The sequence below is a fragment of the Aulonocara sp. 'chitande type north' Nkhata Bay genome, linkage group LG18, assembly GCF_057382095.1.
Source record: "Aulonocara sp. 'chitande type north' Nkhata Bay isolate Kocher_YH1m ecotype deep benthic linkage group LG18, A_spYH_male_GT1.1, whole genome shotgun sequence".
Lineage (NCBI taxonomy): Eukaryota > Metazoa > Chordata > Actinopteri > Cichliformes > Cichlidae > Aulonocara > Aulonocara sp. 'chitande type north' Nkhata Bay.
Window position 1 is genome coordinate 8,623,870 of NC_141361.1, and position 18,516 is coordinate 8,642,385.

An 18,516-nucleotide genomic window follows, 5' to 3' on the forward strand; every position below is an offset into this window, starting at 1 on the left:
GGAAGCATTCAAACTTTTTATCTGACTGAAAAAAAGCTGAGTGGTTCAAAGAGTAGAGATCAACAGCAAAAAGCACAATGAGAATATCACAATACCCGACACAGCTGGAAATGGATTAGTCTCCATCTCTTAGCCTGAGTGAAAACCTGATGAAATGTTATAAACAGCAGGGTGGGAGTGCTCTGATGCTGAGAGGTAAAAGCGTTGTCTCTGCAAATGATCAGCTTTTTTAAGATAAAAGAAGTTTATTCGGACAGCTTTTGATTGTTTCATTCTAAAGTCTTAAAGAGGCGCTAATGACAACTAAAGTGTTGAGCCTGTGAATATAACAACATGAGTGTCAGAGAGGAGTCTAATCATTCAGGAGCTGGTTTAATGTTCCCCAGGTAGAAACGGGTCTTTCAGCAGTAATGGCTCCATATTAGATGAATGAACAGCGTAATAATGTCCAGTTGGATGAGTAAATGGTGTAATTCTGGCTCAATGGATAAATGAACGTTGCAATCATGTCGTGTTGCGGAGATGAATGGCGTCCTGAGTGAGTCATTATAGGCTGGATGCTGATGGGGATGATTCAGTGTTGTCAGAGGAAACCTTTACATGTTTCTCATATTTAGTTTATGGATGATTCCCTGAAATCAAAACATAATATATTGAACATTATGCGGTAATTAACATTAATTACTCTTATTTTAATTGGAGCCTCTCTCACAGTCTCCAATAAACCTACAAAAAAAAGAAAGCAAGCACTTTTTTGTTCAAATTAAAGCAGCTTTCTCTGTCATTTATTATAGCTACATGACATAGAGAAATCATTTGTAAAGGCAGACTACAAATGAATGTTTGTTTTACTGTATCTGATTGTCTTTGGTCTGCACAGCATAATCACATCCCACAGATATACACACGGATTCATGATCACCAGCCCCATAAATATTCATAGTTTTCCTCTCAAGCTGCAAACTGTAAGCTAAAGCCAAACTATCACCGCCTCCATCCAAAGCCTCTCCGTTAATGGATGTTGTTCTCCACCACTGAGACAAGAGCCAATTACTATGATTCACGCAGCAGTCCGATCTGGGCCCAGAACTCTGACAGCAAGGCTTTAGTTTCGATTACTCTGTCAACATCAGTGCACTTCATCTCAACAACACAAGGTCTTCATCCGCCTCCCGATAATTTCAAAGAGGAATACCATTCCATTTACAGCAGCTCTTTTCAAATGAAATTTGTAGCTAGAGCCAACAACAATATTGGCCTATTTACCTGTAGTTAAAGAAAATTTTGTATCAGTTTAGAAAAGAGCAGGATTTTAAATTTTAAAGCACTGACGATGCTTCACAAACTGAACCCTGAAATCCTGGAATATTTATTTAGTAACTGAGGATGCCAAGTATTTGGATACACAATTAAATACACTGTAGAGCCCAAATGTGGCATTCACTCTCAAGATAATGGTCTAAATGTAATTTTTTCTCATTTGAATGCTTCAAAATACTGGATTTTTATATTATTAAATCTATATCTTCGGCAGGTGTTTTAACCAAACTGCAACACACGATAGAGGATTCAAACACAAATGCAATGAGCAACAGCTGTACTTCCAAACACACCACAAGTCAGTTGAGGATTTACCGTTTTACACTTCTGTTAAAGAGAATACAGAAACAGTCAACAGTCTTCTCCAATATGGTCTCACATAGGAACCCTGAGGGGTAGCTGTGACTCAGGTGGTAGTCGGGGTTGCCCACTAATAAGAAGGTCAATGCTTCAATCTCAAGCTACAGTACTTCATGTCAAAGTGATCCTGGACAAGATACTAAGTGCCAAAAGCAACAGTTGATATATCCATCACAGTTTGTGACAATGTAAAGTGTAAAGTGCTTAGAGTGGTGAGTATACTACAACATATATACCCAGAATATTTGATCAAAAGGCTTCTTCACCATTACTTATGCATTAGCTGTCTCCTGCAGATACAAAATGAAACAAAAAAAAAGGATGGTGTGCAAAGACATACAAATAAATACTAATTCTTGTGTAGTGCTGTGATAGACACGTTTCACAATACAGCTGGGGAGCTAAGAATTAAAGCTTATAATTATACAGTCAGTTTATTAGGTACACCTTGCTAGTGCTGGGTTGGACCCCTTTTGGCTTCAGAGCTCGTTTAAGTCCTTGTGGCAGAGATTCAACAAGGTCCTGCAAACATTACTCACAGACTTTGGTCCAGACTGATACTGCTGCGAATTTGTCGCTTGTACAACCATAATGTGAATCTCCTGTTTCACCGCATCCCGACGTGCTCTACTGGATTTAGATCTAGTGACTATGGAGGTTATTTAAGTACGATGAACTCAGTGACCTCATGTTCAAGAAATCACTTAAGATAAGATAAGATAAGATAACCTTTATTAGTCCCACACGTGGGAAATTTGTTTTGTCACAGCAGGAAGTGGACAGTGCAAAAGTTATGAGGCAAAAATTAGAATACAACTTTGACATATTTTGAGGTTTGTGATATGGCATTTTATCCTGCTGGAAGCAGCCATCAGAAGATGTGAACAAAGGCATCAACAAGCTAAGAAACAATACTGAGGTAGGCTGTAGCATTTAAATGATGCTTAGTTGGCACTTTTGATACAAGGCAGAATGGTTGCACGTTTATTCACTTAACCCAAATTCTGACCATACCATCTGAACGGCGAAGCAGAGATTGTTTTGTTTTTCCAGTCTTCAACTGATCACTTTTAGTAAATTCTTGCAAATTCTGGACTAATTTTCCAGTTTTTGGCTGACAGGAGTGGCACCCAGGATGATCTTCTGCTGCCGTAGCTCATCTGCTTCAAGATTAAATGTGTTGCACGTTCAGAGATCAGGAGTTTCTGAAATACTCAGACCAGCCTGTAAGTCACCAACAACCATGCAAGTCACTTATATCATGTTTCTTTCCCATTCTGATGCCCAGTTTGAACATCAATACTTCATCTTGACCATGTCTATGTAGCTAAATGCACTGAGATGCTGCCATGTGATTGGCTGATAGATATTTGCATCAGCGAGCAGTTGAACAGGTGTACCTAATGAAGAGGTTGGTGAGTGTATATCCACGTGGAGGGATAAATGTCTATGAATATTTGGTCCAGCTGCTTGTTAACATTAGAAAGCCTTCAGCTTGGCCTCAGTGGCACTGTAATTTGATTGTAAAATTATTGGGTATTAACTGAGTCTGAACTCTGTTTAGTACAGTGTGTTGCAGCAGTTATCATTAAACATCAGACCATATAACACAGTTATACTGCACTTTATAGTTACCAGAGTGGAGCAGAGGCTCATACATATTTAATTCTAGCATTTTAAATGCCATCCAGCTACTCAACAATCATCAGAAGGCGTCCAGTTCTTTTGTCCTCTGAAGTTCCTCCTGATAGTCTTTATTCCTCCAGGCTATGCCCTTACTGACACTTATAACTGTGGGTGGTGGGGGAGCTCTCAGTATGAAAAGCAGGTGAATTACAGTAGTCTGAAGAGGTGAGATGAGAGGGACGGCTCTCCAACGCGGAGTGCTGTAATCCCTGAGGAGATAATGTGTGGTGAGAGCACAGCCTCGCTGAGGAAACAGCCGAGAGAGAGCAGTGGAGTTTTAAAACACAGGGCCACTTTTCCTCGACGGAGCTGTGGCATTTAAAAGCCGATGTCCCTGACAGTGTGACTAGTGGAGCACAAACACAGACAGCTCAGAGGAAAATGGAGCTAAATGTTGAATACCTGCTGGCCTCTGTAGCCAACGAACCTCAACACTGACCCTGGCTGTGTTGGACAGAGAGCCTTTCTGAATATTAAACTGCTGCACCTTCCTGAAAACACCTCCTGTCTTTGTGTAAGCTTCACATTAAAGGGTGTTAGACTAAAAAAATATATAATAATGCTTTTAGGCATTCAGATCACCACAAAAACATTATTCATGATCAAAGTATTATAAATTTACACAGAAAAGATAATTCTTCAATCTTCGGCTAAGTGAAATATCTCCTGGCAAAAAAAAGAAGCATTCTTTGCCTTTGATAAAACAAAAACTTGAGCACCAGAACTGGAAGCATGTATTGAACTCTGAGTGATGGGAAATATCCTTTCAGTTCAGTCAAAAACCTCCTGGACACCCATCACTCAGCGTCTGCACTATCCATCAATTCATAGAGTGCCAACTTTATCGTTGCACCAATGTGACAAATGGTCAGTTTGACCGCATTAAAAAACATTAAAGGAAATTTTGAAAATATCTCTGGAGGGTATAAGGAAAATACATTTTATCACCCCTGAAATGACAGACTAATACCAGAGACAGAGTGGCTCATTCACCTGCACTGTCCACTTCTTTACTGAATAGAAAGTGCCCACAGAGTCCGTGACTGAGCTGGTGACCCTGAATACCAATGAGCTCCATCCATCACCTCAGCAAACAGAAGGTCTTGCACTTCAGAGCTCTATAAGCCCCACAAACCCAAAGTTCAGTGCCTCTCAGTATGAGCCAACTTATTTAGCCGTTCAAAGCACGTAGCAGTAAGCAGGATAATGAGGCTCCAGCGATGGTTGTTTTTGCTCCAGAGCGCTAACAATCATCCTCAAGCAGAAAACATCAATGCTCATTTTACTAATCCGCACAACGTCTACCTCCAGTTTGACCCAAGGGGGTTCAAGCCTGCTCCTGCCTGGATATACACAGAGAAAGAAAGAACGCATTAAAAATACAACACAGTGAGCTTTTTTGCATTTTGTTTTACTTTAGCTCTGCCGCGTGGTTTATTTTTTCAATGTTGCGAAGCTAAAAGAAATAACCCAAAATCTTATATTTTGAGTTGTAACTGGTAGAAGGTATTTAAAAATCGTCTCCAAATAGACCAAAGATCTTAATTTCATTATCAGCTCAAATGGTTTTGACATTTAGGATATTTAATTCTATCTTGTGCTGTCTTATCAATAGGGATGGGTATCGAAAACCGGTTCTTGGGGGTCTTCCATCTGAAACTTAAATACCCATGTGTCACTTAATTTAGTTTTGAAGTCTATTTAAACTTTTTCCCACTCGTTCAGTCCAGTTTATTGTTGTTGCACTTGCAGAATTTATTGAAACCTTTGGCCCAATATGTTTTTTAGATTACGTGCTTTAGCTTTACTTCTTTAAGCCTGGTTCTTTAAGGCTGCTAAATCATTCAAGTTTACCCAAGTTTATATAGTTAAGTAACCCTTTAAGTCCTTGAATATTGGTCCACAGTATCGTGAATAACCTTAGACTTTTATGAAAGACATTTGGGAAAAATGCATTCACATCAGTCCAGACAGCGATTTGCAAAACTCCATGAAACTCTGACAAATTTACAGTAATTAAATAACTGTCACCAAACTTGTTGGAACATAAATCAAATGCAACAAATCCAACATCCCCTTAGTGAGAAAACAGTAAATGATTTCTCGATTGGTTGAATGAACTTGCCATGCAGTTTTGAAAAATAGCCCCATAAGTTGGTTTTTTTAGACCAGGCGCGCAAGGGAGGAATAGGTTAATTAAATGAAAAGGTCAGATCGACAAGTGAGAATAAAAAGAAAAAAAAGACAAAATGTACAAAAAAATGTACTAAATGTAGGTTTATAGGCTTTTAATTTTAAACATCAAATTTTAAAAACATACACATTACTCACACTACTTGACGACACTGTCTAGATTAGAACTTGACTATATTTTCTAATTTTTAAGTGTACAACCTACATTTGTTTATACAAATTGTATGACTGTTTTCTATCACAGTGCTATCAGAAGAGAATAAAACAAAGAAATTGTCATTGTGACATAAAAACAATGTTCATCTTACTGCTGATTCAGACATTACTCAATTTGTACAGTAATTTTAGATGTAAAACCACACCACTGCCTCACATATTTTATTTGTTTAAAAGATAGAGGGAGGCAAGAAAAAAGATTTAAATTGGATTGTTGTCATGTATCTGTTGACCAGGATTCCTGCTATATTCAGATTTCTCTGGAGAAATTCCTTTTGAACTCACACATTTAACCTTAAACTTCAACAACATCAACTCTTCTGTCAAACTGACCGTTGCCCGTGTTGAGGTTCTAACCGGCAGTTTTAAGTCAAACACTTTTGATTTTCCAAACTCAGACGTACACATCACATAACTATTTATTTCTTTTATTCTTTGGAGATTCACGAGGTTGTCTAGCGTGAATATGTTCCCTAGGGTCATTTTGTTGATTTAAAGTTCTAATGTAGTGCTCTGAGAGCTCTGACACAGAAAAAACACCTGGACAATCTTCGTTTCCCATTGTCCACTTACCCAAAATGAAATTTAAGTTGTTGTTTGACAAAGAGGTCCAGAGGGTGATAGGAAGATGACCTTGCAGGGTAATAGAGTTTTGGAGTTTTCTTGATATTTGTGTGACACTGAAAACACAAGATAAAGAATTATATTTCTTGCTCACTGTTTTTAATGCTTCAAAGTACTAGATCAGCTTTAAGGAATCAGTACTTTTCGATGGGCTTCCTCTTGTTTGCTTCCTGTGTTCTTCCCTGCAAACATCTGCCTGTCTGACAGCTACCAAACTGAGATGCTCAGCACTTTAACTCATCTGGCTGTGAGCAATGGCAAGGATATTTGTTCTTCAGCTCCAGTTCTTTAGCCAGATGTCGAACAGGTTCCTGCATAATGCCGATTCATTCTGGCCTTATCCAGCTAGAAAACACCAGATAATCAACTCATTATGTGCAACACAATCTGTGTGTGTAAGGCTATACAGTAGCCCACACACAATCCGACACTGCCTTTGAAAGCAGAGAACAATCATCCTTCTTATTGAGGCTCGTCACACTGATCAGTGATGTGGGTGGCTGTGTGGGAGACAGACATCAACCAAATGAAGTGATCAAAACAGCAACGAGCCACAGAACCACAGCATTTAAAATTCCTTCATCTTGAAACTGCCAGGTTTAACTTGCAAAAAGACTTTGGTCCGTTTATATGCTGCTAAAACCGAGAACATTTATCATGAATCACAACGCCTGAGATATGCAGATTTAGAAGGAGTGCTGCAGGAAACACCAATCATAGTGATGGCCCCAAGAGGATATATATTTAATTTAAAAAATCCACTAATTCACTGGCAGCAATAAGCAAATGATTTTAATATATTTGCCCCAAAATATGTATTAATAGAGAGCAGCAGACCAACAAGTCTCTGCGGGGAAAAGAAATGGTACAAAATGTAATATTGTTCTGTCATTCAAGTAAAATGCAGGGATGTTCATATCATCCAAGCAATGGCAAATCTAATTTATTTCAAAAAGGAAACACTGAATTGGACACTGGGGATTCATAAAATTGAAAACTGCATTGCACCAGCAGAAGAGCTTACACTACAAACTATTTTTATGTAAATGAGTGCCACAGTGTAACTTTTATCTTTTTTCATAGGGTCAGTAGCCATAAATATGAAGCAGTATTGTAATATGAAACTATATTTTATTGATTTTCATTTTGCTTTATGCTTAAAGGGCAATTTTTTGCATTGATATATGTTGGTTCAGACCCCTTAAAGGGCACTTCACCTCAGGAATCAAATGCACAAATGTCATTTTTCCTCTGGTGCCATTTATCCACCTGTATTCCAGTGTGATTAGATGTGTGTTTTTAAGACGTCTAGCTTATCCTGACTATAATATAACTGCACCACAAAAAAGAAATAAAAATAAATCTGTTGGAAAACTGAACAGCATCAGTGTCTCTTTTCATGTCATCTTACCACAATTTTTCTTTGTGCTGAAATTCACTTGCAAACCAAAGGAAACGTGCAGCTAGTTGACATTACAGCTAAGCCGAGTGGGTGTAATAAAGATTTTAAATCTACTTTGTTATGACCCTCTCATCACAGGTAATCCTTTTGCACAGTTATAGTTAATGAAGTTCACATGAAACTGGTTACTATGTTGATTTTTGGAGTAAGCCGTGAATGATTTCCAAAAACACTGTTGTTTTTCAAATTTGTGGAATTTTAAGCAGCACAACGTGAGTGCCTTTAATTGTATTAAACTGAAGAGAAGGTACACATACAGTTCCGGTGAGAAGTTTACATACACTCATAATTCTGGCATCATTCTGACTGGATAGTTACTCTGGGTAGAAAAACAGATAAGATCAGTTAAATCTTTGGGATCATTTTCATGTTAGCACACCCAACTATGTACAAGTTTCAACCATCTAGCTGTTGATTTGAAATGAAGATGAAGAATTAGCGCTGCTTCTTCGTTATTCTATCCACTTTGGCCCATATACCAGCACCACAGTCAGCAAAACAACCCCAGAGGATGCTGCTGCCACTTGTATGATGCTTAACAGATGAACAGTGTTCTTTGGTTATAAAGCCTCATCTTTAACCCCCCCCCCCCCCCCCCCCCCCCCCAGCATACCTGTTGTCATTGTGGCCAGGTAGCTCTTTGTCTCTAATGAACATAAAACTTTTGGCTTCTCTGAGTGGAAAGCTGCAAACTTCAGTTGAGTTTAGGGTATTGATTTTGGACCGGGGTTTTCTTTATTGGTTAAAAGACCAATAAAGAAACCCCTGTACATTATACATCCTTCAGCGGCACTTTTTAAAAGGTTCAAGTGTAGCTATATATTTGGACCTGTATGTATACCTTTGACCCTGTGTGGGTCAAAGGTGTTTTAAAACACTAAAACACAAATCTCGGACATGTAAAATTGATTTTGGGGTGGACAATCCCGTTAAGCTCAACCTTAGAGGTAACAGATTTTAAACAACTGGAATGACTGATGAGTTAAATCATCAAATCTATTCACAAATTTTCAGAGCTATGAAACAAGAAAACTGTGTTAACACTGAAACAGCACTAGTTATTAACATTGTGCTTTACGCTGAAATACATAATCTATTACATTTTCTTAAACAGAGAAATTATCTTTGTGCTAATCAATTTACTTTATTACCAAGACGTGTTAAGAACAGGAAGTCTAATCACAGCTGTTGCCTTGACATATTGTTACTTTTCTGGAAAGCTGTGCATCATGCTACAGCATAGGTTACAACAGAATTATCACATTACTATAAATCAAGCTTAACTGCCCACCTACTCTTTAAATAGGATGAATAATATAATTGATTAGACATTTTACAACTTAACAGTTGATTTCTTGCTTGTGTAAATTATTGCAATTAGCTGGTTGGTGACATAATCTTTTTTAGAGAGCATTTAACTTACGCCTTATTAAAACTATTTTAGGCACTTTAATAAACTACAAAATACAAACAATGATTGACAGGAAATGCTACAACCCCTTTTTCTTTGGCTCTGGTATCAAATTAACATAGGCAGCTCAGACTTTTTGACCAAGAGAGAAAAAAAACCACTCTGTCAGCACAACAACATGCTTTAAATCTGGTATGACAGAACTGGTATTAATATTCAAAGTGCTTTCACGGTTGAGAGGAGTCATACTTGGAGCAGATTTCTGCTCAGGCCAGAAACTTTCATCTGAAGAGCTTAGTGCCAAGTACTAATCGTACTCTCTGCCAGGTGTTAAGTTACTCTTTAAGAGCTGACTCCAAAACACTGTGATATTTGATATTGTAAATAAAACTGAGCTCTGTCTATGAATGTTGGCGAGTGTTGTTAGAGGGACACTACACAAACTGAGAGTGACAGAGAAAAAGACAACATGTTCAGGTGGGATTCCTTCTGGCTATAAGCTGTATAGTAAAGTTTTAAACCAATACTGCATGAACACAAAGCCATGTTAAGCTTCTTTTCCTCCTCTAGAGGTTTATGAGGGCCATCACTGTAAACAACAGCGGTGGTCAGCTAGAGAACTGCTTGGAGTAGATGCTGCTTGCAGAAAATATTGTCAGTCTGTGGGGGGACAGGTTTCCTGTAAAATGAGGTCAGGATCCAGTCACTGCAACAGCAAGGCAGCGAAGATCACATCCACACCCACTGCAACCTGCTGCACAGAGACCAGAAAACCTCACTGCACTGTCACCGCTATAATATAATTTTTTTTATATGAGCATCAAACCTAACAAAAAAAACCCTTGATGTCATAATGACAGAGGACATTTATAAATCGTTCTATAAATTCTGTCTCTCTCCCTGCGTGGTGTCTGTCTGTGCGCACAATCGCTTCACACCTTCACTAAACCACAACAGGAGCCACATTCACAACAACTACTTAGTTTTACTTTACAGCCAGCTTCCCCAAGGAGACATTAAAATAAGTGCTCTTAAAAAAAAATCTTCTCTGCAGATAATTTGATGTTCTCGATCTTCCCTTGCCTCTTCAGCAATTCCAGCTCAGGTTTCCTCAGGGCTGAAACACAAAAGCTACTAGGTTTTCTCTAGCTAACAGCAGAGATTGAATGCTTTCAAAAAGTTGTAGAGGAAAGTACTGAAGCATAACTTTTGGCTTGAACTGTTAAATCTTCACAGTGCAGGGTAATTGAGGGGAGCTGGAGTTAAAATATGGACTCCAATTAGGCCTGCGGTCACAAATGAAGGCTGTTATGGTGACTATCTCCTGTCATAGTGGGAAAGCGTGAATAAAACCCAATATTATGCCTGGATGTTGGACTTTCTGTCTGATAGATTCCAAAAAGCAAAGGTGAATAAGTGCCTCTATAGAGAGCTCTTTGTTCCCTCCAGATTTCCTCATAGTTGTACTTTGTACTCTTTAAACATGGCTGTGACTGCACCTATTGAAATGGCTTTACTTTAAGGCTGCCAGTGTTCGGCAGCCTCGCCTCTGTCAGTGCGCCCCAGGGTGGCTGTGGCTACAATGTAGCTTGCCATCACCAGTGTGTGAATGTGTGCGTGAATGGGTGCATGACTGGATGTGTAAAGTGCTATACAAATACAGGTCATTTACCATTTACCATTAAAAGCAAATGGCTCTGATATTGTTCGCTTCATTGAGCCTTTTATTGTAGTAGAAGGACTATGATCTCCAACTGAATCTTGGAACAGAGCCAAATGTGAAAATCAGTAAAAACTTTATATTACCCACATTTTTATGGATCACCTTTAAACTTCACAACAATATTCTAGGCCTTGGGGGACATAAGTACCTAGGTTGACTAACAATTTGACCTTGGCTTTCAATGTTAGCACCTAAGGTCAAAGCTGACCTTGAAAAAACTTTCAAAAAAACATATTAAGTACTTTATATCAAGATTTACTAGGTAATAACTAGTTTAAAACTATCCATGAATCACTTTTTCCAGATTAACGTTGATTCAAAATACACCACTGCTCATTTATTATAGTTTACTCCACCATCAGTTGTCATTCTTGTGTTACTCCATTAATCTGGAATTAATTTGTAACTGTTTGACATGATGTTTCACCACTTAAAAAAGCACAAAGAGTAGTTATGAATGCGTAACTGTGGTTTTGAGACACTCAGAGGTAACAAGCGATTCATTCATTTGCACTAACAGTTTCCCAACTGGTTCTTTAGAAAACATCAACATCTATCATTTACTCATTTCATTTCTTTACTTGTGCTTTGATAGTAAGGCAAGTTTTGTGTTGATGTATTATGGTAATGCCACCCTACTTCGGCGATATAGAGGCAGACCGCTGACAGAGCAAACCAGATGGGCAGGTCTGAGATTTTCCCACTAAACCATCTCTAGGGTTTACAGAGAATGGTCTGAAAAAGAGAAAATATCCAGTGACGTGCTCCAGAAAACATTTCTAAATGCTCAGCTCAACAGATGAGCCACAGACAACCAAACTGGGTGCTACTACTGTCAACTAAAAATAGGAAACTAAGTCTTAAAATTGCACAAGCTCAACATTCAGTGTACCCCAGTGCTGCTGCTGTTCATCTCTATCCCTTTATAACCACAATGCACCCATCTGATGATGGTGGTTCCCAGCAGAATAATGTGTTAAGTCACAAAGCTCAAATCATCTAAAACTGGTTTCAAGAACATGAATACGAGTTCACTGTATTCAAATGACCTCCATAGTCACCAGATCTCAGTGCAACAGAGCAGCTTAGGGATGATGATGGAGCAGGAGATTCACACAATGGATGTGCATCTGTCTGCAGCAACTGTGTGATGCTATCATGTCGATATCGACCAAAATCTGAAAAATGTTTCCAGCCAAAATCTTACAACTAACATTAACATCCATTTGCACCATAAAGTTAAACTTGACTTGACCTTGAGTCCAAAATCATCACTAGTTGCAGAACTTTTGAGACTTCATCAGTCAGCCAGACAGGCAATCATTAGAGTCCTTCTTTCAGCTCACATGAAAAAAAGCACACAACTTTTCTACGAGATGACACACAAACTGATAAACCAGCATCGTCACACCAAAGATGAACTCCAATGCCTTTTCAGGAAAAAAAGCAGGTCTGGGTGATCATGGTGGTTAGGGAGCACGAGATTGTAGGTGGCATTGCTCCAGACCAGTATTACACACATTTGTTCTCAGCCTGCCTTAAATTGAATCTTTTGCTGAAGCTTGAAGTGTTTTATCTCCAAGTTGATAATACACCCTGTAGAGAAATTCAATTTTTTGGTGTTTGGTTGCTGGGTTTAGAATTTATCACACAACTGCAGTATGACCGGTCAAGACCTGAAATCCCCTCAAGCTGCACTTTTCTCCCTGAGGACCATTAAAACACACGCAGCTTGGATAACCCTTTACATTTCATCTCTGGAATAATATCATGCTGTAATAAGAGGGAAATAGTGTGATACCACTGGCAATATAAAAACTTGCAAAACAGGTAAAATATTTCATGAAATTGAAACAAACACTGATTTTCATCTAATTTATAGTTCAGATTTTTATTTTTTCCTCTTAGTTCTTGTTACTGAAAGTTTAAGAGTTAAAATACTATGAAAAAACAGCAGCTATATGTTTTCCATATACATTTCTTCATTATTTGTAAAGCACCATAATAGTTCTTGGCATAAAAAACATACATTCTTCATGGTCATGGTCAAAACACCCACAAATGTAGTTGAAGAACAATTTTAATAAGGGTTGTTTGAGAGCTGCATTCACTGATTGTTTTTAGGTATCTGAGGTGTTAAGGGATGAGTAAAACTCATCTGCACAATTTTCAAGGGCATTTTCTGGGAAAGAAGTTTGCAGCGGTGAGCACCTCATAGCAAGTTTCTGGATTGAACAAGCATGCCTCCATCTCATCTTATCCCAGCATCCTCCTGTGTCACACCAACGAGTGCATGTCCTTCTTCACTACATCCATGAACCTCTTTCGTGGGCTTCCATTTTTCCTCCTTCCTGGCAGCTCCATCTTCAACATCTTTTGTCCAACATATCCACTATCCATCCTCTGCACATGCCCAAACCACCTCAACTTTGCCTCTCTAACTTTATCTCCAAAGCACTTGATCTAAGATGTCATTCTGATGTATTCATTTCTAACCCTGTCCATTCAGGCTATTCCCAGTGGAAATCTTCAAAAGCATCTTCAAGTCAGCTACCTCCAGAAAATGACAGGAGGTCTCACTACCCTCTTCTAAACCTTCCCTTTCACTCTTGCTGTTATCCTTCTGTCACAAATCCCCCCTGACACTTGTCTCCACCCACTCCACGCTGCCTTCACTCTCTTCTTCACCTCTCTTGTACTCCATCCATAGCTTTGTTTGCTGTACCTCTGCTACTTTTATCTGCCCGGTTACACCAGTCTTTCTCTCATCCACAGATGTATTCTTGCTTCTACTATTTCATTCCTCTTCTCTCCGGAGCATACCTCCACCTCTCTAGGCTCTCTCTCACCTGCTTCCTACTCCCACTACAGATCAGTGTCATCTGTGAATACGATACTCTGCAGAAACTCCTGCCTGATCTCATTTATCAACCTGTCCATCACCACTACAAACAAGGAAGGTCTCAGAGCCAACCGCCACCTTGAAAGCATCTGTCACTCCTACCACACACCTCACCACTGTCTCGCTATCCTTATATATGTCTCATACATGTCCTGCATAACAGTCACATACTTCTCTGCCACTCAACTTAATCAACTTAATATCATTATACCTTTTGTTTCTTTAAAAGTCATGGTGACAAAATCTGAAATAAAGAATCACCAATTTAAATTAAAATCACCGTAAAATGCTCTTAAAGTTCACTAAATTTCACCCAAATTAAGGTTCTAAGAGCTTTGCTCCCTACAAGTTTCACTTCCACCATAAGTAAACAACATTACGTCTTCATTAGCGGCTCAATACAGAATGCCAACACATCACCTTTTCTGTCTCAACCCATCAACATCGGGGATATAATTAGAGAAGAGAAATGATGAGTTCCTTACCAATAACAGGATTGGTTCATATGTTTCTCAGACAGTTCCCATGGATTTTTCTAAAGTAAACTATTTTTGCTTCCATCTCAAACCCGTGTAAATTTTCCTGACGCAAATATAACACTGTGTCCATTTTAAGGGATGCAGAGAATGTGCATTATGGATTAGGTGGGTTGGCTGTGCCACAAGCAGGTCCAGATGTGAGTTCAAGTCGAGCCTCTTTTCTCTGTTACTCGCTCTTTAGTTTTATTTGGAAAATCTAATAAGTTGGGTTACAGAAAGAGCGACATGAGGTGTAATATAATTTATAATGATGTTAAAAACAGGATACTACACTCCATGCCATCTACATAGTTTCTGCTTGTGGTTATGCACAGTAATAACATTATCTAGTAAAACTACTGAACATTTTGGATCATTTTCATGGGGAAGACAGAACTAGAAAAACTTTTTAAAAATGATCCAAAACACTCTTAAATGCCCCACAGAGTTGAAAAGGGTGAAAATCCCTGTGGGTGCATCCACTATGAGGGACTCCGTTTTTTAATTCAGCGTTAATCTAAAACTATTCATGAGAACAGCTTTAAAAAAGGGATGCCTGATGGCTTAGATGCAAAAAATAAATCAATGAATATATTATAAATGTCTGATGAAGCTGAATTCACGTCTTCAGCCCAAAGTCATATGAGATTAGATTTCATTGGCTATGATGAAAAAAACAAGGAAATTAGACCCTGACTAATTCTTTAATGCAGAGAAAACTCCCCTGTAATCGTTTCAGGAAGTAGCGACACTGACACAAATACAGACAGATCCGACCACTCTTAGCAAAAATCTGTTGCTTAAACATTCACTTCTCTGGACAGACATTAATATTTATAGCACTGCTGCCTTGCAGAAACCCAGTACTCTAGAGGCTTTGCAAAACTGAGGGCTGCATGGGAACACATAGACACTAACACTCCCTAAAAAGCCAGCGGGGGTGAAATTGTAGAAGAGGTTCAGCGTGTCACAGCAGGGAAACAAACAGGGGAACTATTAGCTAGACGTTTTTTCTTATCATCCCTTTTTTCTCTCCTTCTTCATTCCTCACCTCATCCTAATCCTCCTCTTCCCCTCTGTCTTCTCTACACTCTTATCCTCGAGTGCTTATCATTTCTTTCCCCATACACAGTCTGTTCTTTGCTTCTCATGAAGTCAAATCATCTCCAAGATGTGAGGTGGGGCATCCAGAGAAGCAGATGGAGGCCGGTACACACATACAGCAAAATCAGTGAGGGATAAAATGGGAAAGGCAGAGGAAAATGTCACTGCAGTTGTGAGAAACACAGAGGGAATACTCCAGCCAGACAGCCTGCTACCCCTAAAATTTAGCCTTTCATACTTTATACAGCTCTCCTCACTTCTCATTCCTCCTCTTCCTCACTGTCCACCTATTCTCCTCATCCTCTTGTGTTTCACCTCAAAGTGCTTAGTTCTGATTTACCGCTGTCTTGTTCAGCCTCACCCTTCTGTCTTTAATGGCCACTGACTCAGCTCTGTCCTCCTCTCTAATACAAACTGACTGGCCGTGCTTCTTCTCATCAGCATTCGCTGCAGAATATCAAAGGAGCAAACTGCAGAGCTGTTGGACACTGAAATCATAAAAAATAGTCAGCAGAGAGAACACTGAACTATGATCAGCATCCATTCTGGTGTGTAAAGATGACACCCTCGAGCTTGGACTGAGGTATAAAGTAAATTTGATACACCAGCTACTTAAAACTGACAGCAGTAAAAACTACTGTTTACAGTATGCTGCACTGGAATTTCTGACTTTGTAACAAAACCCTGAAAGAATATTGATTTATTCCATTTTCCATAGCTTCTGGAAAAGTATTATCAGCTCCGAGGTTAGGTTTGACATCCACACTGAGCATCAGAATGAAGAAAAAAGGTGATTTAAGTATGTCTGAATGTGGCATGTTTGTTGCTGATTTTCCCCACACAGACATCTGTGAGATTTAAAGAGAATGTTCTGAAGAAAGGGAGAAAATATCCAGTGAGTGGCAGCTGTCTGGATGAAAATGCCGTGCTTATGACAGATATCAGAGGAGAACGGCCAGACTGCTTTGAGCTGATAGGAAGACAAAAGTAACTAAAATCATCAGTCGTCACAAACAAGGCATGCAAAAGAGCATTTCTAATAGACAAAACAGCGAACCTTGAAGCAGATGGGCTACAGCAGCAGAAGACCACACCGAGCACTAGATACAATGTGTATCAGCTGATTCAGTTTTCAAATGGTTGGGTCAGAATTTGGCCTAAACAAGGTGAAAACACGGACCTTTCCTGCCTTGTATCAACAGTTTAGGCTGCTGCTGGTGATGTGTGGGCGATATATTTTTGGCACGCTTTGGTAGTGGTTTCAACTTGCACATGAAATTAATGCAGACTCCATCATCAAACACCAACTTAACTAAACTGTAATTATTGCCTCTAATAAGGCAAATAGTAGAAAACGGCTTGACTAAACCAGAATGAAATGAAAACTTCCTGGAGTGCAATGAAGCCAGTGTGTCTGTTTTACCAGACTTTTTGTTCTGGCTAAACTCTTTTCCAAAATTTCTCTATGCAATTAAAAATCAGTAGTAGCAGCAGTAGTGGCAGGATCTACTCTGTGAGTGTGAAAATTAAACCCAGAATTATGCACAAATTCCCTGAATGAAACAAACTGATAAATTGCTGAGTTCAGGATGATGCGATAATAAACAACTCAGAGTTGTATATAAATATCTGGTTGTTTGCTCAAAAATTGCAGACACCAATTAGAATTTTTTGTTCCATCAAATTTTTAACTACAGCTAAAATTTGAAGATTACAATGTTGAGAAAGCTGAAAATACAACTTCCAGTTTGCTTTCTGGACCAATTACGGACAAATTCGGAAACTCTGGTTGGAAACTTTATTCACACACGTGATCTGAGCCTCTGACACACAGGGAAAAGGGTGAAAAGAATTCCAGCTGCAGGCCATGACACAAACCTTCAGGACTACAACTGTATTAATACAATGCTGGTGTTAAATAACACTGAGTAGTTTGTTTGAGGGAAAAAATGGGCACAAAAGAGAAAACACTTTTGAATGCAAGTGTGTCCAATGCAGAAGAAAAGTCTTGTCTTTCAGCATAAACACTAGCTTTGCAGGAGAATTGCATGGACTCTATATTGCCAGTATCTAAGTCACACTGTGAGGGCAGGATGATGTCGGCTTTTCCATAAGTGGAAAGGAAGGGGTCAAATGATGTTGAGGAAAAACCATTTTCACATTGCGACCTCATCTAGGGAGCATCAGACTGAGATGCAGGGTAGACACAAAGGCCAAAGGATACAGATGATACAGAGAATACTAAAGATCCCCAAACGATGACTCATTATGACTTTTATGACTTCCTTAGGCTCTACCACCAGGCTGCAATGAGTACATCCACAAGACAAATATCACACCATGCAGAGCTCTAACTACTAAGTTCAAGGAATTCAATTATATAAATATTTTTCGCTCTTCAACAGTGTCTTGTACTAAAATAATCTAATTAATTAGTAATTGGTGAATTGTATTGGGTTGCCCCATGAAGTTAATTTGTAACTTGACATTCAAATTGCAATCAATTAAATATTCATCACGTTCATATTCACCCAAAAAGGTTTTTAAAGTCTTTTAGAGCTCATGATCCCCAGAGAACAAACCCTGATGTAGCTGGTGTCACTGCAAAGCTTTTCTCTACCACCACCAAGAGGCCAAAGTTTCAGATATGTATCAGATATAGATGAGACAGTGTGTCATGAACATCAACACCATCCACCTGTAGAGTTTCCATATATCATCCAGGCATGCGTTCTTGTCTCCTTCACATTAAAGGGGACCTAATGCATTCATTTTGGGCACCAAATACTTATTTGTCAAATCTACTGGAGCCTTTTCATCATTAAATTCAAAGTATTTTTCAAAGTATTTAAAGCATAATCTGTTATTATACTAACTGCAGCAGAACTTTGACAAATGTGTAATCTGTCTCATGAAAGGCTAATCTCTGCTGTAATAGAGGGTGAAACAGCATGGCAACTCTGGTAGCTAATGCAGTTAGAGCTGGTAAGTTTGATG

General features: G+C 38.9%; 1 protein-coding gene across 1 annotated transcript in view; it reads right to left on the bottom strand.

Moving 5' to 3' along the window:
• LOC147307936 (contactin-associated protein-like 4) overlaps positions 1 to 18,516 on the bottom strand; it is a 146,254-nt gene that overhangs the window by 108,930 nt on the left and 18,808 nt on the right. The gene's annotated exons all lie outside the window — the stretch shown is intronic.